The sequence below is a fragment of the Opisthocomus hoazin genome, chromosome 9 (assembly GCF_030867145.1).
Source record: "Opisthocomus hoazin isolate bOpiHoa1 chromosome 9, bOpiHoa1.hap1, whole genome shotgun sequence".
In the NCBI taxonomy this organism is placed as follows: domain Eukaryota; kingdom Metazoa; phylum Chordata; class Aves; order Opisthocomiformes; family Opisthocomidae; genus Opisthocomus; species Opisthocomus hoazin.
Window position 1 is genome coordinate 33,459,989 of NC_134422.1, and position 24,991 is coordinate 33,484,979.

Genomic DNA, 24,991 nt, shown 5'->3' on the forward strand with positions numbered 1-24,991 from the left:
TTCTCCCAGTGCTCCCCTGCTAGGGTGAAGTCTCCTCCCTCCCAGTGCACACACATCCCCTGGTTGGTTACCTCTCCACAATCCCAGAGCATTGTTCTACAACAAACTGTATTCTACCTTATTTAAGTTACGGCTTTAGACAAACACAAAACTCCAGTTTTCTGGTCTAGTTGCTTGGCATCAATAAAAGCTAGTCCTAATCCCATCACCACTTCTTAAGACTCTGTATCTGATGTCGTATAACAAAATACATTTTAAAGGCTTTCTGCACAGTGGTTTGTTTGCAGCGAAGTCAGTGAAGCTCTGATAGGACAGTAATAAATTATGGACCTCATATTTCCTATGCTTTAGAAAAATAAAACTGTTGTACTTTTATTGGGATCATACCTTGAAATACCAAGTTTCTGATGTGAAAAATGTGTTTTATCCACTAATAAACATAGCTTTTAGCTTTCCACCTCAGACATTTCCTGCCTGACTGTGTTCCAGAAAACATTTGCGGTTTTTTTTCCTTTCCAACAGCATTTGAAGTTTTACTTCATCCTCTGTTCTTTTATACTTGCTATCAGCTACGTATCCTTTACACTGTCACTATATATTGCCTCTCTACCATGTATTCTTCATTTTTTTCTGCTAAGTATTAAGGATAAATTTTTAAAAATAGACACCTTCCAGTGATCCCTACTCATTCTCTAGCCTGAAAGAAATACATGCTACATAGGCGCGTTTTGCCTCTCGCTGTTTGTTTTTGTTTTTATAATCCACATTTGTGCAGATGCAAAGCAGAGGACACTACAAGGAGAGCGCCACACTCTGCAGGCTGCACATGTGCACATCGCACAACTAGGCAGAAACTCTTTGGTTACACTCACGCAGCTAAAAGAGAGAGGTCAGCAAGTGAACAGCCAGAAGGGCATAGTAGGGTGCTAAATCTTGGAAACCTCTTCAAGGCAGTCTTCTAGCAGATTGATTTTCATGTGCCTTCAGGCTGACACAAAGCCACACGTGAGAACCCCTCTCAGTTACCCAGTGAACTGGGTCGTGTGTGACAGTATTAGTTAGATGGTCCTAGAATGTGACAGCAGAGAGCGAACCAGCTGTCCAAGGCTAATGTGCCATCTGTGCCTAAAATATTCTGCCAATTGTGTTGGCAGAACATAAAAAGTGTGTCCCTTTATCGGGCTATATATCACAAGCAGGTCTTGCATGTTGTCAATTAAACACTGATATATTGAGTGGCCCGGATGCTTCACTGACTTCCAGCCTTTTGAGTGTGACATTTGGCGGTACGACGACTGTGGAGGTCTTAGCTACAAAGTTAAAGCACCAAAGCAGCCTGAACAACTCCCCAAGTGACAAGTCCATGGTTTACTGCCATCCAGGAAAGCATTCAACAGTCCCATTTGGTAACACGTTTAACTACTTGGGGCAGAGAAAAAAAAGCAGCATCCATGGCAGAATAAATCATTATAGATTTCATTATTATATTTCCTTACTCCTAGAAGACTGGGTTGAGTATTTTTTCCATCTTTCTAGTTACAAACATAGACAAAGACATCCATCCCGTCTTCCCGTAACAGGTATTTTGGTGGAACAGCCATCAGTCCTGCAATCAGAAGCTTGAGCCCGGGTTGGTTGGACTCAGCTCCTGGACAACTGTAAAACACAGGTAAGCAGATGTGCACACGCTCCATCACATTCTTCTGCCAAAGCCTTACTAGTCCTTAATCCATGCAGGTCGACACACATATTCGAAAACCTTGTGGTACAGCTGAGAAAGCAGTGACAGCAGAGGTCAAGTACCCCCGCCACTTACTGAAATTGTCACCACACAGAAGCCTCTGTACTGGGTCAGAAGGAAGGGCCTTCCAGCCTTTGCCTGGACTCTATCCGCAGCTGAAGATGATGCCTACACAGGAGTAAGAGCATGGCCAACAAAACAGCTCTCCCTTCACAGTAGCCTCCCAACGAATCCCAGTTTCTGGAGTCTTTCACTGCCATATTAGGGTGTGCGATCACCACTTTCCACCCAACTCTTAACAGGGAATTGGCATAATCTGTAATATGATACACAGACCTTTCAGAACAGAGAAATCCTGCATCTATAGATTCACTTTGAGTTGCCAATGCAAACAAAAAGCAAGGAAGACCAAAAACTGAAATCAGTTTCTATGAGACAGCCTCCTAAGAAACAGCTATTGACCTGGGCAAAGAAACAAGATGCTGCTACCTTTTCAGTTGCAAAACATGGTGCATTAGATAGGTAACAAAATAACTTTTACATCCAGAATGAACCACATCTTATGGCATTGTCTTTGCAATTGACAATGCCACAGAATACAGGACCAAAATAATCAATCCTTAACTTGGAAGTACTGAATATCTGACTGGTTGGCCAATCTGTCTTTTTTTTTTTTTAATTTGCTAATAGTGCAATTTCATCTCATATTCCACTTTTTAAATAAGGAAACAACACAAAGCAGTTCAGAATTAAGTTTGCAGTATTACTTAAGTCTTGCTTTTAATAGCCAGAAATATTTTGATGTGTTTTGTAACTGGTTCCCTAATCCTCCTTGTCTTTCTGCATGCAGAAGCGAGAAATAATCAAACTCAAAGAAACACTTTTTCTTTAGACCCTTGGAAGCTGAACAGCTCTACTGCAGATTAATATAAGATACTACTTTTATGTTGCTATGTCATGAGCTACTGCTAAAGAGGATTGGCATCAGTAATTGTAAGAAGCTTTGATATCTCCTGAAAGAAGCAATTTAGCATACATCAAAATAAATATAACATGATAACGTCTTTGAAAAAAAAAGAAAGAAAAAAAAAAAAACCAAAAACCAAACCTTCAGGTACAATGTGCACCTGATGGCTGCGCATTGTTTCTGGGAACGGAATTGTCACAGACCAGAGTCTGTTGCCCGTGCAAATGGAAAAGCCCCTCACGTTTACAACTTGAAGATGACTGATAACCATCAGGGAAGTGCTCTGGCACTCACATGCACAGAAACAGCAGAAGCACATTCAAATGGCTGCTGCATGTTGGAGTTTCATGGGGCAACAGGGTGGAGGGACAGCTTTCACAGTGAAGATTTCTATTTTCCACCACAAATACTTAAATATACTTTTTACCATTTTAGTGAGAAGAAAAAGGACAAAAGGACGCTCCCTCAAAGCCCCTTTCCAGCTCAAATGCATCTGCATTTACCTGTGTATTTAATGCGCAAGTCTAAACAGAGATTTTCCCCGGGGATTATTACACCAATATTGGTGAACATTTTGGAGTACTTGTATTGCAAGACATAAACACAAAAATCATTGTTACACTTAACTAGTGATTTTCAAAGGCTTGGCCTACCTCATCACCACTAGGAAAAGAAGCAAGGGTAATTTTCCAGATATCCACTGCATTTATAATTCACTGTTGACCTCCAATGACCATCTGTGAACAGAACACCACTTCAAAGCCTGTGAGAAACATTCTTCCCCAATATAAGTTACTTCTGAATGAGTTCGCTTTTCCTGAGGATTTTTTAGTAGTCATTTCCAAATTGCAGTGCCATATGTGGGTGAGAAGGAGCTGTATGTCACAGACTCGAGAGTAAGGGTAGGAAATTCAGTAAGGATCTAGCCTTCACAAGATTTTCTTATCAAAAGGCAAGATAGAGGGAAATTCGTAGTAAGAGACATGAGTAGAACAAAATAAAGAGCTATTAGCTATTGCCGGAAAAGTCATAGAATTTTTCTTTAATTTTACTCTCTGTGCCTGTGCTTGATTTATTTTTACCAAACAGGCTGTTGGACCTGGCAGCAAATTACTGAATGTGCACTTTCAATACATCTTTCTGTTTTCCTGCATGCTTATTCTGCCAGCTTCCTGGTTTTCTCACGGATTTAATTCATAACTCTCTGCCAGCTAATATTAAAGTTGCAAAAACAGAGAAAATATGAAGAACAGGATTAGGGATGACTTTATAAACCGTAATAGCTGTACAGGCTTACACTACCTATTGCCAAAAATCACTCCAGAGAACTAACATTACGATGATGTCTGGTATTCCCCAGCTAGCCCCTCGGCTAAGCGCAGGGAAATCTGCAGTAACGTCATCTGCTGGCAAACAGAAAACCACAGTTTTTAATTGAGTATTAAATGTCATTGAATACTCCAAAGGTTGCTGAGAGGTCACCATCATCTTCTGTATGCCAGGAGGCGGAGGAAACCAGGTTCAGCCTGAAGCAGAGTATTTTTGAAAGGCTCACTTGCAGGAGGTTAACGCATGCTTTCTGATTTCTCCTGTGTAACCCAGCTAAGACAAGGAAGAGAAGGTATGTTAATATTTGGCTTTTTGAACACTGAAGCAGAAGCTGTAGTGCTTAATCCTGGGTAGCCTTATTCTACTTTGGAAAGAAATATATACTCATATAATTTTTATACAGAAAATACACTTAACGATGGCACACAAAAAACCATAGTGTTACTAGTTATACCAGAGGATAGCATTACAAATAATTCTGATTACAGTTATTTACGGCATTAGTCACTGAAATGAAAATAGTCACTGAAAGACCTAAGAAAGAGACACTGAATGTCATTAAAGCAGATGTGTTTTTCAGAAACAGGTGATCATTTCAAGTTAGCAGGTCTCACTGGAGGACATTCAGTAATCCCAGAGAGGTGTTTGCATTACTATGAATCGTACTACTTGGCTTTATAACCAGTAGGCACAGTAGTTGCTAACAAAACATTGTGTAGAAGGGCTGAGTTACATATCTGCATCAGGAGACTCAAGTGCATCAGATAACACTATATGCTGGTTTTAGTTGTTCACGCCCAATTTCAGTATTTAAAGAAATCAAAACTATCTGCCCAAATCATGTTCTAAGGATTTGTCAAGAGGAAAAAACAGAATGCTTGTTCAGAGGAACCTTCAGATGACCAGATGAAAGAAAGTTAGATTCGTTTACTGTTAAGCACTGTTTCTATGGAAAGATGACTTCTTTTAAAAGAGACAAATGGCAGCTGGGCACAGAGTTCCCACTGATACTAGAGCCTAATTCTCAGCAGGGCATATGGAAATCTCCCATATGACTTTTTACACTGGACTGACAAATACTCCTTTTGAGTTGATTTTCAGATGAGCACATGGTTCTCTTTGCATTTATTACTAACAAAGACCCCACAATATAAAAAGAAAGAGGCCATTTACAGACAGTTCGCAGAGTTGGCTAGAAATTCTGTAATGTGCATCTCTGCTTTGGTCAAGCATGAATAACCAATAGCATCTGCCTAAAACATGCTACATGTACCCTTCTTAATTACACGCCCTTTGCAAGATACTGAGTGATTTCTCTGGAGATCTCAAATCATAGCTCATCATTGCCAGCTGTGTGAAACGGTGTTTGAGACACAGCAGTAATGACATTGTATTATTCAGAGATAACATGCCCAATAATATCTGTGCCTGATCACTGTAGTAAGCTGTGAGGATGAACAGCGGGCTGCAGAAATCCCGGACTCCAGGCACAAGTGAGCAGGGATAGCTGACAGACATTTCTGTTGTGTGAAGAGATCACGGAGCATTGGCAGTAATTCTTTTTCTTCCCCCAGGAAGTACGCTGCTCTTCCAGTTGAGCTAACTTTATTCACAGTAGTTTCTTTATACACAGTATAACATGCTTGATTTTAGACTCACAATTTAACTACAGTAGGTCCTAGATTAGATCAGCCTGGTTGCTACTCGCATAAGATTTACAGATAACAGCTTCTCTCCTATGCACACGCAGACTCTGCATCTTCTGCCTCAGCTGCTGGAGTAAGCTGGGGGATGTCTTTATGTCAGCAAATTCTTTCACCTAAGCAGCAGCCTCAAAAAGCAGGTTAATTTGCACTGTTCAAATGTAATCACTTTAAAAAAGGAAAGGACTCATTACTTCAGTGATGTTTCCTGGTCCATTGCACTATTGTTGGAAGCTCTCTCAGTAAACAAATTACATCTAACACTGTGCCCTTCCACTAAACAGATCTCCTGAGAATATCTTGTTATGCATAATGCTTTCTTTCATGCTTCTCTATCTGGCAGAACAACACAAGTGTATCTCTACAAATACTGGATACTTTCCTCCCGTATTTTCCATCAAAAAAAAAAGTAAATAAAGTGGGGAGTAACTAAAGCTCAATAGTGAAACTTTCCTTTCAAGTGACAATATCAAGGAAAATTATTTTTTCCTATAGTAGCAGACACTTTTGGTACTTTAACCCACACAGAGAAAAAGGACCAATCTTCAGAAAGTGCTGAGGATCCCCTGCCTAAAAAACAAACAAAGCAGACACTTTGTAGATGTCTCCACTTTCAGGTGTTCCAGTATTTATAGATCATAGAATGCTATGGGTTGGAAGGGACCTTTAGAGGTCATCTAGCCCAACCCCCCTGCAGTGAGCAGGGACATCTTCAACTAGACCAGTTTCCTCAGAGCCCCGTCCAACCCGGCCTTGAGGAGTATTTGTGCATTTCAGAACCACTAAGTAGATCAAACTACCAGGTTCACCACAGGAAGAAGCCAACGCCCAACATTATGGGCAATATTCCTGTTAAGTGACAGCAAGGACCATGGAAATAGTTGTCCTTCTGGGAAGTCACTCCTGCAACATTGTACTATTATAATTTTAAGATGATCTTAAAGAACAGATGAAACTTGCAAAACATGATGAAAGTTTTGCTGCCAAAAAAACAATTCTTGTGAATAAAGTTGAAGGCTTCCCTCTTCCCAGTAAACCCTCCTCTCACCTGGATGTTTATTCAACAATTAGTGAATTTATATATTTCTTGGAATATGAAAGTTATAGCTGTTATTGAAAATTATAATGGACAAATCTAATTTCTTTCAACTTGAGTGGACTTTAATCAGTGGTTTAGATTGCTGCAGTTATGGTCATTTAAATGGACTATCCCTCATGGAGTCTTACATCAAATCAACCATCTACCCAAACGTCACTAGACAGACGTTACACTGAGAGGTTTACACACCCCATACCCAAGGTAACACCAGAAAGCCCTGGTGATCCTCCTGCCTAGCACAATACAGGTTGCCCCCAGCGACCACGGCTGTTCCCAATGGGAGCTGCGGAATGTCAAGTGCTTTTGGACATTCAACCCTAACAACCATCTGTTAACCGCAAGGCACTTTAAAATGTGAACCCCAAAAAGTCTGTACAACAAATGCATGATAAGAACTTTCCAAGACAACTATATTTCTTTCAAAAACAGACATATAGGAAAACTCCCCTCCCATTGCCTTGGCACACAGTATGCCTTGATTTCAAATTAGTACTACTCGCCTGGAGCCACTGCTGGCATCACATAAAATACAAAAACAGAGTGTATGGAAGACAGGGATGGGGGGAAGGGAGAAACCTCGTGAGGAAGGATATTACACACTGGAAAACAAAATTACTAATGCAGGACTTGGGCAAGAAGAAAAAAAAAAACTTATGATGAAGAACAGTTATTGAACTTCAGACTTTTCACTACGTGCTAGGAAAATACTCCCATTACTTTGCTCCCCCCCCATCATTTCATTTTGAGTGGACGTACAGTGGGAAACACGATGTGGCACTACAGAAATCTCTAAGACCTACAAGAAACGGGAAGGATTTTGGAAACATTATAGGCAATTCTGGCCAGAACACTACAAGGAAAACTTTAATTTCTGAAGCCCTGCTTTGAGGGTTCAAGTGAGATCCAACACAAGGTCTGATGCATGGAGGAGAACTCTGCCCACATTTGCAGACTACAGCAGAATTAGCTGTCTGCATTAGCGGCAAAGGAAGACTTCAAGAGAAGAATCAGTCAGCAGGAAAAAAAGGTTGGAGATTTGGAAAGGAGAACCAGGAAAGGGAGGGAAAAACAGCAAAGGGCTGGTTGTGATGCAGAAAAACTGCTCTGGGATACTTGGCAAGCAGGACACCACTAGAGGAAGCACACAGAGAGCAGTGAAAACAGCACTCGGAATCAAAATGCTCCTATGTAAAAAAACAAGGGGGACAAAACAAAACTCCATCACAGGCAGAAAAGCCTGATCAAAAAGACCAGCATTTAGGTCATATATATTATTATAAGTCACCAAGAATTTTAGTAAAACATCAGAAGGTCTTCATAGTTGTTTGGTTTGTTTTGGTTTTTTTTCCTAAGCTGAAGCTGCCAGGTAGCACAGCATTTTGAGTGACCTTCATTCTGTTGAAATCTCAGGGAGAGCTTTTTTTCCAGCTATCCTTCAATGCAGAAAGGGTAGCCCATAGTAAACTTTACAAATGCTTGTGCAAATTCTTACAACTTCACAGGCAAAAAAAAAAGGTAAAAAACCAGCACCAGAGCATTAGGAACTGCCAAGACCCTCCAGCTCAGATGTCAGCACAGAGCTGCTGAAATGAAAAAGCGATGTTCACAAATCAGTGTGCAATCATCTGAGTGTGATTTGTGCTTTGGTTTGTGAGGCGAGCCTGAGGCTTAGGAGAAAGTAGCTGCAAAACATTATTATTACACCCATGTATAATTTAGAATAATCTGTTATAGGGCTTAGGAAAGAAAAGAGATCAGACAGGACTGAGACAGGAAAGAAGGATGAAATTATACCCCAAACAGACCTTCTCACATACAGTGTTTTGCCTCTAAGTTTTGAAAACAAAAGTTTATTTAAGGAATGGTTTTTCTACCATTTGTTTTCAACGGGTTCATTACAGCATCCGAGCTACTCTCAAAGCCTGTCAGGACCAAATACAGAACCTGGGAGCGTTGGGCTGAACTCCCTTTCTGTCTGCTCTTTCCATCCAGTTGGATGGACTTTTGGGAAAGACATCATACCAGATATTAAAAATAAAAAAGAACAAAAGTGGGAGCTGCAGCAAATGAACATACTGTGGTGTTGGGCGAGACAACATAGGAAATGAAGGCAGTATCGTGCCCCAGTGGGTTCTTGCATTACGATCATCATCAGCTTTGTTCCAGCTACAAAAGGGGTGTTTTGGAGATGGCTATTTCAAGGCAGGCATCAATCATTTTTAATTGAGTCAGGCTTATTTACTGACTTTGTACTTAGTATTTTTCTTGGACAAATACATTACCTGAAACAATAAAAACTGAAAAATGCTGTCTTTCTGATATGGTGGGTAATACTGCATATATTCATAAAGTATCCACCCAATTTTTCTGACAAGATGCATTGATGCAAAGTAATCAAAACACACAACCATGTCCCTTAACCTCTTTGACACTAGTCCTCAGTTATGTCTCAATATGTTGTGAGCTAAAAATGATAAATGCCAGAACTATGAATGCTCAACAGGATAACTAACACTAGTAGTGAAAAGCAAAACACATCTGAATATGAATTAGTATTCTCAAATTAAATAGCTCTGATTTTGATAGCTAGTAAACATATTTATAATCATTCAGGTGCTAAAATATGTGCTTCTAGTCCTTGGATGAATAAACATGAAAGCTGTGCCTGTTGATAAGTACTTACACAGTCATTTCTTTAGTTGGAATACAAATATACAAATCATACTTTTAACTTTTTTCTCTTTTTTTTTTAATTAAATGGGCTAGGACTCTTTCAGTAAGTCTGTATCATTGTAACACCACCACTGACTATGAATTGTGCCTGAAACCATTACATATGATTCCACCAGTGTTCTGACAAAAGCCTTTCACACAGCGATAAACCCTCTTCAGTGCATGTGCTACTTGGGTTGATCAACACACTGGTTAATTTCTTTACTTTTTTTTAAATGAAGATGTATACTCAATTTAGCATTTTGTTTATGTACAAATACCATATTTTGATTATATCCACAAAGAATAATACTAGCTAGTGTGGTTAGAAACTTGGGGAGAAAAAAAAGAAACCAAAACAACCAACAAACAGAAAAATCAAAGAAAGAGGTAATTAATTTTAATTTTTAAGGACATGCTTTCAATGGTTAAATGGCAGAGCAGGAGAGAGGAAAAGGACATGCAGCACCGTAAACCTACAAGCAGGTGGAAGAAGGATCAGCTGGCATGAAACTGCCGTCCTCTGAGTCTGAGCAGGCTGAATTTTACCTCCTGTGAGTTATGGAAGTGACAGAGCTGACAAGGGAGACAAAATATAGTGATCTAAGTACATATTTGGACACAATAATTTACCTACGTAATAGAGCATAAAAATACAACTGCTCTTACAACTGCTCCAACATCTTCTGCGAAGGCAAGCAGAGGAAACAAGATCTCCCCATGTGGACACCCACCTGCCCAGCAGCACTAACAAAGCTGACAGGTGCCGCCCGAGGCACTGAACCCCTGCTCCCAGAATCAGATGATCAGTGTATGGAAGAGGAGCTGGCGAGCACTTGTTGTCAAAGACCTAAGAGGCAGAGAAGTGCTATCATGCTCAAAAGTCAAGGAAGAGGCACCTTACCTGAACCGAAAAAGGAACAACTCTAGAGGAGCTAAAAACCAAAAGGTAGTTTACAAAGCAGCCAAATTACGTTCTAACCACTGCAAAATCCTCTTCTTCACTCTCATGAGAGCTTAGGCGCTTTACCCTCCCCCCTTAGGCAAGTAATTAATTGGAATCATGTTACCTAAAATTGCCCCTCAATATCTGACCCTGTCTGACTTCCTAAATCTTTGGAAGAAATGTGCACATTGCCTGGTGTTATGCAATAATTATTGTACCATTGAGAGGTTTCTAAAGTCACAGTCTTACAAATACACACGGTACGCACATCAGGAGTCAAGATGTTCAAAAATAAATACATAAAACCATCAAGTTGACCCTAAAATGATGAGACTGGGGGGGAGGGGAAGTCACTGAAAATTCTAGTTTAGTACTTTCATAAATTTTTTTTCTTTGACATATGGTTTTGGAACCTTTCATTTCTATTACATTTTCACCATGAATGTGAAGTGCAGAAATCACTTTCAAGAAATGGGAGAAAGAGCAGAGAGGAGAGCAGAGAGGAGATCGCCACATAGATAAATAAATCCAAGAGCAAAGATTCTAAAAAAAAAACCTTAAATATCATGAGATGTATGAAAAACAGAATAGGAAACACTAACAACAATGCATATGACTAATATTCAGTTGTAGCAATGCTAGCATGACACTGATTTTTTCCAGAATGCTTAAACGGGAGTCTTCTCTTCCCCCACCCAGAAATATTAAACCAACAGTACATCCAAAATCGATTTAGGGTTGCGTCACTTCTCTTTAAAGTTCCTGGAGGACACCAAACTCCACTGCCACTTTTTTCCCCACGGGTCACTTGACCCATTCATGCATGTGTCTGCAGCTGAAAAGTACATGAATGCATACAGCTCAAAAGGGATAAGCATTTCACAAATTTATACTGACTCTTGTCTTCTGAAAACAGCCCCTCACTCCCAGTCCACGCACACCAACAGCAGACCCCTGTCAGGAAAACTCACACCAGCCTCAAATTTGGCCCCAACAGGAGTTCTTCCTTTAAACAAGGGGCTCCATCAGAACCATAGCCTACATAGAGACAAGAACGCTTTGCAAACTCGTTCTTCTTTCTTCAAATGGCATGATTAATATGAACAACAAATGCAAAACTTCACAGTCTAAATTAAAATTCAAGAGGAAGAGGGAAAATGTGACACCCTGTATTTTAAAGCATAATGTTATGCAGAGACTGGACCACTTCTACCAACCAAGCAAGACATGACATGAAGTTTAATAAATATTCAATAGGAAAAAAAAGGAAGAAATATGAATTTGATGAAGTTTGCAGGCAATTAGAGCAATTTATTTCACTATTAACATGACACACTAAATGGAAATCAGCTATGAGTGAAAATGCAGTTTTATTGCCCGGCATTCAGACCGCTGTGTAATTAAATAATGAAACGGGTGAGGGACATCCACGACTGACTTCTCCACCAAGGCAACCATCCATCACAGCCTTGCCTCCTGCCAGCGCAGTGCTGAGGCAGTATTTGTGGGGATGTGTGTGCGTCTGCCTGTGTGTAACACTGCAGGGGGGGATTTCTTTCCACTATGCAAAGAACATTTTCCACACAGCTAGCTTAGCCCTGCTTGTGCTGCTCTGAAAATGCTAGCTGCAGTTATGGGGTACCAGGTTTATTTTACTGCTTGTTTTCTCCACTTAAAAAAAAAAAAATAATTGGATAGACATTAAGCAAGTCAACATTTTATCTAATTCCAGACTGAAACTAAACAGCCATACCATTACTTTCCCCCCAAAGGACACTCCTTAGGGACACCAGGACTCTCTAATAACAGACCCTGTAGAAACAAGGAAAAATAGTCTGTGCTTAATACACCACATGCGGCTCTACTGCTTTCCTGGAGGTTTAAAGCAGGAAGGTCATAGCTACACTAGAACATGAAGACTGCTGTCGTTCTAAATTTAAGCATATGTATTCAAGTATTTCAAGACAAATTTCACTATTTATATATGTTAACCAATGCCTAAATATTTCCTTACCCTTTCAATAGCAAGGTACTGCTCTGAATAGATCTAGCAATTTTGGTCTTAGTTACTGAGTTGCTGTTCCTGAAAGACATCCAGCAACACAGGTAGCAATCAGTTGTGTTTGACAGACTGTAGATCTGCTCGAGGTTAATAAAATGCTCACTTTCTAAAATAGTTACTTTGTGTGGCAGCATGTACAGTGATAGATGTGCAAAACACTTGCTCCGTTTGACTAACTTCCCCCAAACACTGCCTTTTTGCAAGAAGATTTAAAAACAAAAACAAAAACAACAAAACAAAACTTCAAATATGTCTGCTTGCAAGCTTACACCATGTATAAAAACTGAAATAGGCAAGTTTTGAAGGTCTGATTTTTAGGAAGCTTTCAAGAAATTAAATTCAGCCCCCAAACTCAGGAAATCTGCACATTATCTAGGACCCTGCAAATAAAACCTCTTTACAGTGGGTCCAGCTGGTCATCCAAAAATTGCAGACACATTTGAAAATCTATTACTAAACTGCTCTATCTTGCAGCATGTAACACAAAACTTTGCTATTGCTACTTACAACTTCAAAGCTGGTCCATTCACTAACAGCTATCACCATGGGAACAAGGAAACAAGCACCAGTGAAAGGGAAAAATATTTTCTTAATCCTTGAAAACCCAGAGAGAAGCGCTTACCTTTCCTCAGTTGCATTTCAGCCATCAGCTTACTGCTGAAGCAACTGGGACTTTGCAACACCAAAATCAATGGTATTCCATCTAAAATTAACAATATTTTTATGGATCAGAATTTCAGTTTGAACAAAGATACCCATGTTTGTTCCAGTGACAGGAAACACGCTTTACAGATAAATCTCAGACTCAGTTTCAAAAGGAAAAAGAGGGTCCTGAAGCTTTGATGTGGAAGACCTTGAGAAAACAAGTATTCTGTAGCATCAATATTCCCATTTCTTGCACCACATGACTACAGATTTTCAGGAAAGAAACCAAGAAAAGGAAGGAAACAAGAAAGCTATCCCAATTAAATCTATGCCAATGAGCTTAATTTCAGCTATACATGTAACAAATTCACCTATATAGCAAATACCACAGCCAAGTCAATGCAGCATCAGTTCATCTTCCGGGCAGACAGTGCTGTATCATCGATTTTACGACATGGTTGACTTAATACATGTATTCGTATACACAGTGGTAAAGAACATGCACATGATCAAAAAAGCCTGTGTACACTTTAAAAGAGATGAGCCAGCATACTCGTTCATACTGCCACCTTAGAGAACACCGGGCCCTATTGAAAACAACAGAAAGCTTGCGATGGTCTTCAGTGTGGCCAGAATTACAGCCCAGCACATTCTGCAGAGACCAGCATGGTGCAAAAATGTCCACCATCTCCTGAAATTAGACAGGCTCCTCAGAAGGTCCATTTTAAATAAATCCACTAAAATGACCAAGAAAAAGATTTGATGTACAAACCAACTCATGAAGAATCCATGATACTGCTATTACATATGCTGTTGTATTCTAGTTTTAAAAGCATGTGTGGCACTGACGCACTAATTAAAGTAAAAGAGAGCAAGATGGCCAGCCATCTTCTACATCAAGAGGAATACCTTCATCCTGACTTGCAGCTTTGCTGCCTCCTAGCTGGTATGTTGTTCCCCTGTCAGGGCATCAAAAGGCTGCCTCAGTAACAAGGAGCCTGTAGCTATTAATTTTTCATAGGGAGTACGTATCGCCACAGCATTGTGAGAAGTTATTGATAAGGAGAAATGAGAAATCAAAAAAGAAAGCACAGCATCTTTAATCATCGAGATTTGCCCCCCTCTCCCAGGTTGAAAACAGAGAGCATCTCATTAAGACAAAGGCAATGGGGCACAGGGAGGTTCCCCCGCCAGCGCCTAGCAAACTCCACAGGCACGGTGGTGATGGTGGCATTACAGACAACACACATGCAGCGCAGCACAATGCCACATGCCACTTCTAGTGTGACAGTAACAAAACACTCTGCTTGCAGTAAAACAACAGGCACCTGCTCTCTATGGTCTAAATAAATCCTTCATCTGGTTACCAAGTATTTTAAAAGACTGCGAGGGAGCAGCACAGCAAACCTTCCCACACCAGCCCTTTCCCTATCCACTGCATATGAGCATTACTCATTAGAAATCTCAGGAGTTGCCACCTCCCTGCTATTAACAGAATGCATTAATAATGACATTATTGTAATGCTTTTTCAATTTGCATTTATCCAAATGCCATCGTGTTAAGCAGCGTTAATTACAGGGTTTTGTTTGGGACATCACATTTGCAGTAGCATCTGTTGAGCTACTGGCACGCGAGACCTGCCACATCTGAATTCTTACTGACAACCATTGCGCTAAAGAGCTGGTGATGCTTCATTAAAGCTTCCCTGAAGTTTCAGAGACACCGTGACTTCTGCTCTGCATTCCCCCCCATGTTTCCTGGAGCCACAGAAAGGGCTATTTCTTTTCTCCAAATCTCTTGGGTTTTTGTTTCTCCGGGCCTTTTTTATTTGCTCCATGTATGCTCTCTGGGAGGGATTAAAAAAGCTTCTTTCCCCAGTGGATAAACATGCGTGGTTTTGTTACATGGCTCCAGCTTCGCCTGTTGTAAACCCAGTCCCCCAGAGCTGCCCCAGCGCAGGGCCTGCCCGCAGCTGCCCCGTTTCCCTCAGTGCCACGCCCTCAGTGCAGAAATGCCTCAAAAAGGCCCCAGAAGGCCCAGGGCCCTGTTGGGGACACCGAAACCTGGCCACAGTGGTGTTTCCCCAGGAGTAGGGGGCTGCAGGGCGACATTTTGTGCAGCCCATGGCCCTGCTGAGTCCCTCAGAGCAGCCTGTCTCTGAGGCAGCAGGGGAGCCGGCTGGAGCATGGCCGCCATTTCCTCCCCAGGACCCTGCTTTCCCAAACAGCCCTTTCACAGGAAAACAACAGAAGAAAGAAGGACAGGGGACATACCCAAAGGAGATACGGAAGCCTCCACAAACGCTCCCAAAGCCAGTGGATGGCCCTGGCCTGCCTTTATTGTACATAAATATTTTGGCGCCCATGGGGACTGCCCAGTTACCGTCTGGAAAACACGAACATCACCCACGAGCCAAACACTGCTGGCGGCTTTAACCCTCTTCCTCGCCATTTTGAGCCAAAAATGCTTCCTGAGGAGAGCTGGGTGCCACCCCTGAGGCAGGGTACCTCCTCGCTCGCAGCTCCTTGGCGAGAGGAGCACCTCGCCGTCCCTCACAGCAGCCGGGTCCCCATCACCACCCCCAGAAGGGCCAGGGGCAGCTTGCAGCAGAAGTATCTGAGAAGCTAGGTCTAGCCAAAACAAGTCTGCAGGCAGCATGAGACCAGAGAGTGGAGGAACCAGTGGGGAAAATGGAGACGAGTGGGCCAAGGCATGCAACCTCTGCATCAGCAGCCGCTGTGCCAGATGAGAGTGAGTCCCATCTACAGAACAGCCCCAGAGGGATTCCAGGCAGCTGGAGACCACAGAGTCCAATTTCCAGCCCTGCTGAGATGGAAGAGTTTGTTATGAAGTACAAGACCCCTGGTTGCACGGATAAGTGAGATCTTGCTGGGAAAGAACTGGTGTGTCTTCTGTAATGGGAAATCCTGCCTCTATAACCTGGAAGTCGTATGAGGTGGTCAGCTTGTGTGTGAACGAAAGGGATTTTCAAAATAATTGGATTTTCAAATAGCCTTTGTCAAAGTCTCACGCCAAAGATTATTAAAGAAACTAAGCTGTCATAGGCCTGAAGGAAAGGTTCTTTTATAGACCAAAAGCTGGGTAGGAAGCAAAATGTTTTAGGATAAAGAAAATCTAGCACTGGGGTCCCCCCCCAGGGATACATGTTTGTGAGGATTTCATTCAATACCTTCATCACTGACCTGGAGAAGGGAGAAACCATGAAATCTGAAAGCCTGCAGATGAAATTAAACCATTTTGGGTAGTCAAACGGCACAGCAATGGTGAAGAACGCCAGCAGAAACTCAGAGAGACAAGTGAGCAAGGAGGCGGCAGTTGAGCCTCATTAGATAAGTTTAAAGGTAATAGACTAACACTTGCAAAATCTTAAGGGTGGGTGTCAAGAGGATGGAGCCAGATTCTTTTCAGTGGTGCCCAGTGACAGGACAAGGGGCAACGGACACAAACTGAAGCATAGGAAGTTCCAGTTGAATACAACGAAGAATTTATTTGCTTTGAGAGTGACAGAGCACTGGAACAGGCTGCCTGGAGGGGTTGAGGAGTCTCCTTCTCTGGAGATATTCAAAACCCGCCCGGACACAGTCCTGTGCAGCCTGCTCTGGGTGACCCTGCTTTGGCAGGAGGGTTGGACCCAGAGGTCCCTTCCAACCCCTAACATTCTCTGATATGTAGGGATAACAACCAAAACTATGCCTATGTGATGCTGAATTAATGAGAGTCACAACTTCAGATCCTGGAGTCATCGCTGACAGTTATCCGAAATCATCAGCTCATTGTGCAGTGGCCTCCAAAAAAAAAGAATCAACAAAACGCTGTGAATCATCTGGAGGGATACTGTGAAAGGGACAGGTGTTATTTTGCCACTTCACAAGCCTTTGGCATGTCCCCATCCTGTATGCAGCCCTGGCCCCAGGAAGGCTGCAGCAAGGGCAACTGATATGACAAAGGGGATGGAGCTGCCGCCTTCCACAAGGAGAGACTACTAGGGTTCAGACTACCCAGCTTGGGGAGGAGAAAGCTGAAGAGGATTTGCTGTTTCAAGGTTTACAAAAACATGAATGCAGTGGATAAGCTTAAGGAACTGCAGTTTGCCAAGTGCTGCAGAACAAGAAGTAAGGGGAACTGATAAAATTAGGAGGACGTGAATTTAGAAGAGCTAAAATAAAAAAAATTATTTGCACAGGAGATGGTAAACACCTGTGACTTGCTGCTGCACAAGGCTGGTGAGACAAGCAGTGCCAGAGGACTCAAGAGGGGTTGGACAAACTCATGGACAATAGGTCCACAAACAGGTACTGGGATGGCTGGCAGGGACCTCACATCTCCAAAACAACTGTGGGGGGTGGGGGGTGCTGTAGGAGAAGTCAAGCTCCCTCCTCTGCCTAAACACCAGTCCCTTTCACCATGCAGAGAGGCAGAAGACCGGGCTGGCTGAACCACTGATCTGACCCAATGGGCACAGTGACAGAAATGCAGAGTGCTATACAGAAGGATCTTGTAAGGTCCTTCAAAATGCTTGGGGAGGGAAATCATTACAAATTTTTCCATTTGAAAGAATTCTCTACCAAACAAAACTTTGCAAAGCCCTGGAATCTTTTCCAGTGTTGATGTATGGTCAGTACATTAGAGTACTTTAAAAGACTTTTGGGTGGTGAGGGGTAAAGCAAAACTAAGAGGAGAAGAAGCAAGAACGATGTCCAGATCTTCCCAAATCATTAAATTGTTCCAAATGTTCAGCTGAAATCTCCATCCAGGTCTTCAGTGCCCTGAGTGCTTTCCCCATCCTTGGGGTGTCAGTATAAATTATCATCAACATTAATTCTTTTGTTTCTTCCCTTTCCTAACAGATGTAGTAATCACACATTTGGACACTGGCAATATTTCTAATTGTATAATGGGGGCAGAGATAGAATTAATGAACGATCCAAGTTAGATAGAAAATGCAAGTTAATTTCTTGCAGGTTTTTGAGAGGTTACTTATGGCTGGAGGTGTTCTTGCGCGCTTCCAGCTTTGTCACAGGACCCAGCCATGCATGCCAATGAAAAAACAGGCATTTTGGAAAGAGCATAGGCCAGATATTGAAGGACCCATTGCCACAAACACTACTCTCTTAGTGGCAACAGGCCTCAGATAGTAGCTGGAGTCAATCCAAATCAGCACCGTCAGAAATCAAATTTCCCTGCTGGGAACACGGTAGAGTGATTCCATTTGCTTGCTTCTTCATCTTCCCTCCCACACGCCCTGTTTTTCCTTGTCTGTTCACCCATCTGATTGCTTTCTCCACATCAAAAGACAGATGCTTTCCACCAAGGAGAACACCATGAACAAATCACATGTGCACAAAACCACAGAATCTTTCAAGGACAGTGAAAATGCTTAGGAACATGGTTTAGTGATGGACTTGGCCATGTTTGGTTTATAGTTGGACTCTATGATCTTAAAGGTCTTTTCCGACCTAAACGATTCTATGCTCAAGGCCACCCCAGCCTTCAGACAACTAAGCGAACTGCTAAATAGCAGAGATGAGCTCTGGATTTGATGTGGATCGGATGACCTGGGCCTGCGAGGGATAAGTACATAGCAAAAACTACACACTTTGCTAGTGGGGAGACAGTCACATAACACCTAGCTGATCTATGCAAGCACACTGCAGGCTTTTATAGGTGGCCACTCACTGGAGGTGTTGTAAACTGTCACAGAACAGTCTGACACAAAGGAAAGGGAAAGGAGCAGAGCAAATATGAATAAATCTTGATTGCAGTCAGGATTGCAACTCCTGTTCTTCTCTGGAAGTTCAAAATCTTGTGAAACCAATCCACTATAAATTATATGTATATAAGGTTAAATGTCTAGCAAAAATGAGGCTATTCAGGCAATAATGCAGTCTTAGATAGAGTTGTTAAGCGGCAATAATTCTCAATGAGATGATTACGTTTCACAGCTTTCAAGATTAATAACAAGATTTACATTTTCAGTGTCTAGTTATTTTGGGTGGCTTCAGTTTGGGGTATGGAACTTACCTGAGAAAGACACACTTTTCTGAAAAAGGCTGCATCCTATCTCTGAACTCCCAATTTCTAGTGTTCAAATTCACTGACAATTTTTTTTTAAATGCCTCCTGCTATATTTTTGCATGTGTTTGCAAAAACAGCTACTCAAGCCCTCTAGAAGAGAAAGACACACACATACATAAAATACTGCAGTGCCAATATATGACTCTACATCTGTTGTAAAGCTGATCTGGCATAACAGGAAAAGACTGTATGATCCATCATCGTCACTGGAGCTATATTATTCATCAGTCAACAACATTTAAACAGATAGTAGGGCAGCATAAGACCAACCCAAATGTCATTTCGCCATGTGACCAACACAAGAAAGGCCTATCCATAGCACCCAGCACTCGTACAGCCCATGCTTGCAAGGTACAACCTTCATACGCGTAAGAGAAACCAACCCCAAGGCTTCTCCAACCTGCAGCTGACCCAAGAGCAGGGAGCCTCTGGCTAAGGTGATCTCACCTCCACGTCCCAGAGCCAAATCAAGCTCAGGTCTGTACTTAGCCTCAGCACTGGGTAATAGCATTTAACCCTGCTAATGTAGCACAAGTCATGTACGCTAGTTATCAACAAAGCAAATCAACTCTGAACACACACAAACCAGCTGGACTCAGCTTCTACAAGAAATGCAAGGTCCCCTGAGGCCTCTATGTACATTTTATTATTCAGCTTCTCTAGTTCAGGTCTTGAATTTCTATTTTTACTGTCATGACAATTTTTTAAATAAGCAAAAGTTGTTGGCAAACACTGTGCTCACCACCTTGCTCAGCAAACTATTGCACTTCAATAACTTTCACCACGCCTCAACTTTTGAGGAAAACATGACTCAGACACCACCACCACCTCTCTTGATGGAAATCAGGTGGCTGGCCTTTTGCTATGACAAACATCCAGGCTCCCCAAATTTGCCCTTTCACCAGATTCAATGATTGCATATTTGCAGCAAGCAAATACTTACTCCAATTCCCACCTTCACGCTCTTTCTTTTATCATTAGATTTCTCCTACTCAGTGTACGCAAGCTGCATGGTAACTCTCTCTCACGCTGAAACAAGCTTTCAGGCAAATTTACCTTGGAGTCCCCAGTGATTGTGAGCAAGTTCTCCATCACTCTCTCTGAGAATTGCACCTACACTGCCCCTGGTATTTGGATAAAAGTGGTTTGCCAAAAAAGTGCTGAAAGAAATCACCTGCTTGGAGTATACGTAGTGTCAGCTGATGAACAAGAACTAAGCAACTAGCTTATCCTTACAGAAACAGGATAATTTTTAAGTGTTACGAAAAAATTCAGGCCCAGTTGGTTTATTTTTAAAAATACACCACCACCCCTCCAAAAAAAAAAAAAAAAAAAAAAAAGAAAATCACTTTTCATTCAGCATCCCAGCTTGGCCTCTCTCTAAGAAGAGCAAGGTAATTTTTCTCTTTGGATTGAAAGCAGATGTTGATGTTTCACAGGTTATATAGCTCCAGACACTATTATTTTTCAAGCTACTAACAGCTTGAATATGCTTTTTCTTTAACTGTGGCATCCCAGAAATTCCTAGCTCTAACCTTATATACCGAGACAAAAAGCCCCCAGTCTTTGCATTAACTCCAAGTTACAACTGCTACAGATCTAGAGTCAAAGAGTGTTAAAAATTAAGGTTACCGTGTCATCTGGCCACAAGTCTAATTAGGGATAGCTTATTGTCTCTTTATAATTAGACCTGCCTAGATCCCTTGCAAGGCACATGACCTGTTATGGGTTTTTTTAAATCATTATTTCATTTATCCTACATGTATATACATACATTAAGTGTATGCTTATACACACACATACATGCAAGGGTCATCTTTTCACTGTCTCCTTGAAGGCAACTCCGATGTGAACACTGATTGTCTTTGGTGAGGCAGACATGACATATTATACCTCTTCAAACAGGAAAAAACGAATACACAACATACATACATGAATACATACATATCAAGCATGACATGACTGAAAGCATCAGACTTCTAAGGAACAGCTTGTAAAACACCAGACAGGAAGTGGAAAAACCTAATACAAACAAAACGAACAAATCTGAAACTAACCTAAAACCACCTGTGTCGCCTCAGATAACTGAACAGCATTAAGTTTGTGCACTTCACTTTAGGCAGCACCATGAGGAAAAGTGCAGCTCCCAGGATTTATCTCCTTAAATCCTGTAAGATTTATCCCACTAAACCCCATTTAGCCAAAGCAAAACAAGTGAATTTTTAAGAATAATGAACACCTCTTTCCAATGTCCACCCCAGTATGTCCTTCAGCTTTACTGCTGTATTTCTTTCCATCATGCTTGTATTGCTTACTGTTAGAATACAGAAAGTGAACAGTCAGCTAAATCAACATCTACCTGTCATTAGGCAGCTAGATGACACTGCCTGTCATACAAGAAATAAGGGAAGATGTGTCTCGATAGCCATCCTTCACCCCAGCAGATGCCAAAGGCAGAAGATGGCTAGAAGGACGGTGGCTCAATTCACTTTTGATTGCCGATCCGAGTTTGGAAGAACAGTTATGCCTGGGCACTCCTGCATTCAGATGCAGTAGCTTTGAATAGAAGAGGCACTTAGTGATTTGACAACACTCATCCCTCTCTTCTCTAAAGGACATGGAAAGATGGATTAAGACAAACCTGGTGCCAAGTTTTATAATGCATTTCTAATGACATACACTAGAAATCAATGCTTCTCCAATGTCCTGCCATTTCCTTGGACTTGCCAGTCAAGTGGAAAGCAGATATTCAATACTTGACACAGATTACTTCTGAATGCCAAAATATATTAACAAATATATTTTGTTGGTGTAGGGTACATATCCACTTTCTGGTGTTTGCTATAAAAACCACACCAGTGTGTTTAAAAAAAAAAAAAAAAAGAAAAGAAAAAAACCCCCAACAAACCCAACACCCAAGAAAACTCCACAGTCCATCACTAAGTTCAAGTGTTTTATGCAAAGGTCTGACACAGCCATGGAATATTAAGGAATTCTTGGCTGGCCTCATTCATCTTGTTACTCCCTTTATTTTAGAACATGTAATTTGCTCTTCCCCGACCCCCGTCACGCCCCTTCCTACATGACATACTTTGTCTAGCTTCTAAGAACAAGACAGAGGTTTTTTTCTTTTAAAGAATGCTGCTGCTGGCCCTAAGGACACAGTTCATCTACTCTCTGGGATTCAATAAATTACAGACAGGATGGAAGGAATGTCATGTTTTCTTAACCCAGCATGACCTCTGAGTCTACAAATCCAGAATGCACAAACCTTTTGTTCCTCCATTAATTTGTGGACAGAGTCAGAGGAGTCCATCACATAAAATCAAAGACAGTTTCTCCAAACAGGATGCAAATTCCCATTTGAACATGAGGGTTACACTTGGAGAACTGCTCCGCACATGGATTTTGAGACCACTACTGCCAGTCTTAAAATGCTTGTGCAACAGCCTGAGCCAAAAAACACATGTACAAGTAAACACATGTTGCACAGGTGTGCACGTTATTGCAATCCACGCAGAAACAGAATTAAATAATCCAAAAGGTTAATTCTTATGAAAGTAGTGACCAAGAAGTGGACAAGCGCAGGGAAGCCACAGGGTGCTGCCATGGGCAAGGCGTTGGTGGTGCGGGGTCAGGTCAGCAGCTGGTGTGGAAGAGAGTAGCCAAGCAGCCCAGATGTCTCCTGCTGAAGGAGGAAGGCTACTGTAGAGAAGGAGCAGAGCCAGCTGCCTCAGATGTCTCATGCTGTTGGAAGGGAAGGTCCCCGGGTGTTTCAACGCACAGCCCCCTTCCCAGCCTGGGCCAGCAAGGGGGAGAGGGCACAAGGAAACAGGAGAGACCTCAAGATCACCGTCACCTTCAGAGCCTTCTGCAAGAGAAGTGATGCTACTGTCCAACAAAATAGGGATTCCACTAAAAAAACCACCATAAATCCTCCCACAAAATCATTCTGTAAAGATTGGCAGCAGTGGATCACATATACCAACAGGGAAGTGATGTGGAATGTACCAAGAGAAAAAGCCAGCATTGTTGACAGAGAGAACTAAGGAAAACCCACTGGCAAAAACATCGGCTTAGCTTCTGCAGCTTACCTTCTGCTTTACATAAAATGTTACCTTCAATTTTAGTCAAATATTTATGATTCCATGTCTATACACATACCTGCACAGACACGCAGACATAGAGAGCTTCTTCTACCATCCAATAAAGTGAGGCAGGAAACAGAAAATAAATATACCAGGGATGGGTTGTTTTTGGAATATATAACAAATGTGATTTTGCCAAGGACATTTATGACTGGTGGAAGGGAGGCAATGCAGAAACTGAAAGTGACTTCACTGGTAGAAGCAAAAGAAAAGTGCCTCAATATTCATCCTCTCGCCATTAAATCACATTAAAGCAACCCAACAAGTGGAAATACAATAGCAAGGTTGTGGCTAGGTACCTACATTGCATTTTCCTTGTTTTTATTTATTCGTATCTGACAAAGATTATTTGTCCTTTGTTTTCAGCCTCTGAAGAGGCATTTGCCCTTGCATACAGTTGCATTTGTACCCAAGTTTGTAACAGAGAGATCTCCTCCTATTCCCACATCTCCTGGGGAGAAATTGACCCCTTTCAGCCACGCAGCCTGACATCCGCATTTGCTTTATTGCCATGCAAAACTCCACATCACTAGCAAACACACACAAGCAGTCTCTATTTCACTACAAACATAGCTCAAGATGAACACACGTCACTGTATGAGTATGAAAGCACCATAGAAGAACAAAGGCAAACATCAAGACAGTTGAAGAAAGCTGTTTCGTGTTACAGGGGAATCACTGTTATTCTTTGGGCACAGACTCCAGAAGTGGGGACCCAAATCCTACCTCCCCCATCCCAGAAATTACAGACAGCATTTTCCATAGAGAAACGGCAGTAAGAGTCCAGGTCTCTGGTCAGCCCAGGGATCTGCTCATTCATGCCCTAGGTACCAGGCTATTGACCTTATTTAAAGAGAGGGTGGTAAAAAAGATCTTCCTCCGGTGCAGCTTACTATTTTTACTATGTAAATAAGACCCCTTCCTGAAACAGTTTCAGCTGACCAGCTGGAAAGGGGTTCCTGAACAAGGTTTTGCATGTCCACTTTTCCTTTGAAAATCTGACATTTGAAGCATCACTCATCTGATAGCCAGGAAGTGAAAGTTCTGTATGAAATGCTTCAGCTATGTGATTACTGTGCAAAATCTCTGCAGTAGCTACTTGTAAATAACAAAAAGCTAATACCACTGTGCTACATAACTGTTGACATACACAGAATATTTATGGAAGCATGCATCTATAGATTCTGCTATCTTTTATGGGAAGTGGAGGGTGCAGCAAGTCTGAAAAGACAGATCTTTTTTCATTCATAACTAGCTCTGTATCCCTAGAGTACTTCAGCTCCACTGTGGGCCATATTTCTGATGTCTTTTTTCTCTTATGTTGATTCAAGTCATTTGACTTCTATTGCATCCTTGGGTCTCATTAAGTCCATCAAACTACAAAACACACATGAAAGGAAAATGGGCTCAAAACGCATTTGGGACCACAAAAGATACAGATTCATGTAATCCAGTCAACTTCAATGGGACTGGCCACCCAGGTCTTCTGAAAATGCAAGAGTTGACCTTGTTATGAGGGGAAAATCATCCTATCTAGAAATG

General features: G+C 41.7%; 1 protein-coding gene across 10 annotated transcripts in view; it reads right to left on the minus strand.

Moving 5' to 3' along the window:
- The window catches only part of ERBB4 (erb-b2 receptor tyrosine kinase 4), a 687,907-nt gene that overhangs the window by 539,898 nt on the left and 123,018 nt on the right, over nucleotides 1-24,991 (minus strand). The window lies entirely within an intron of this gene.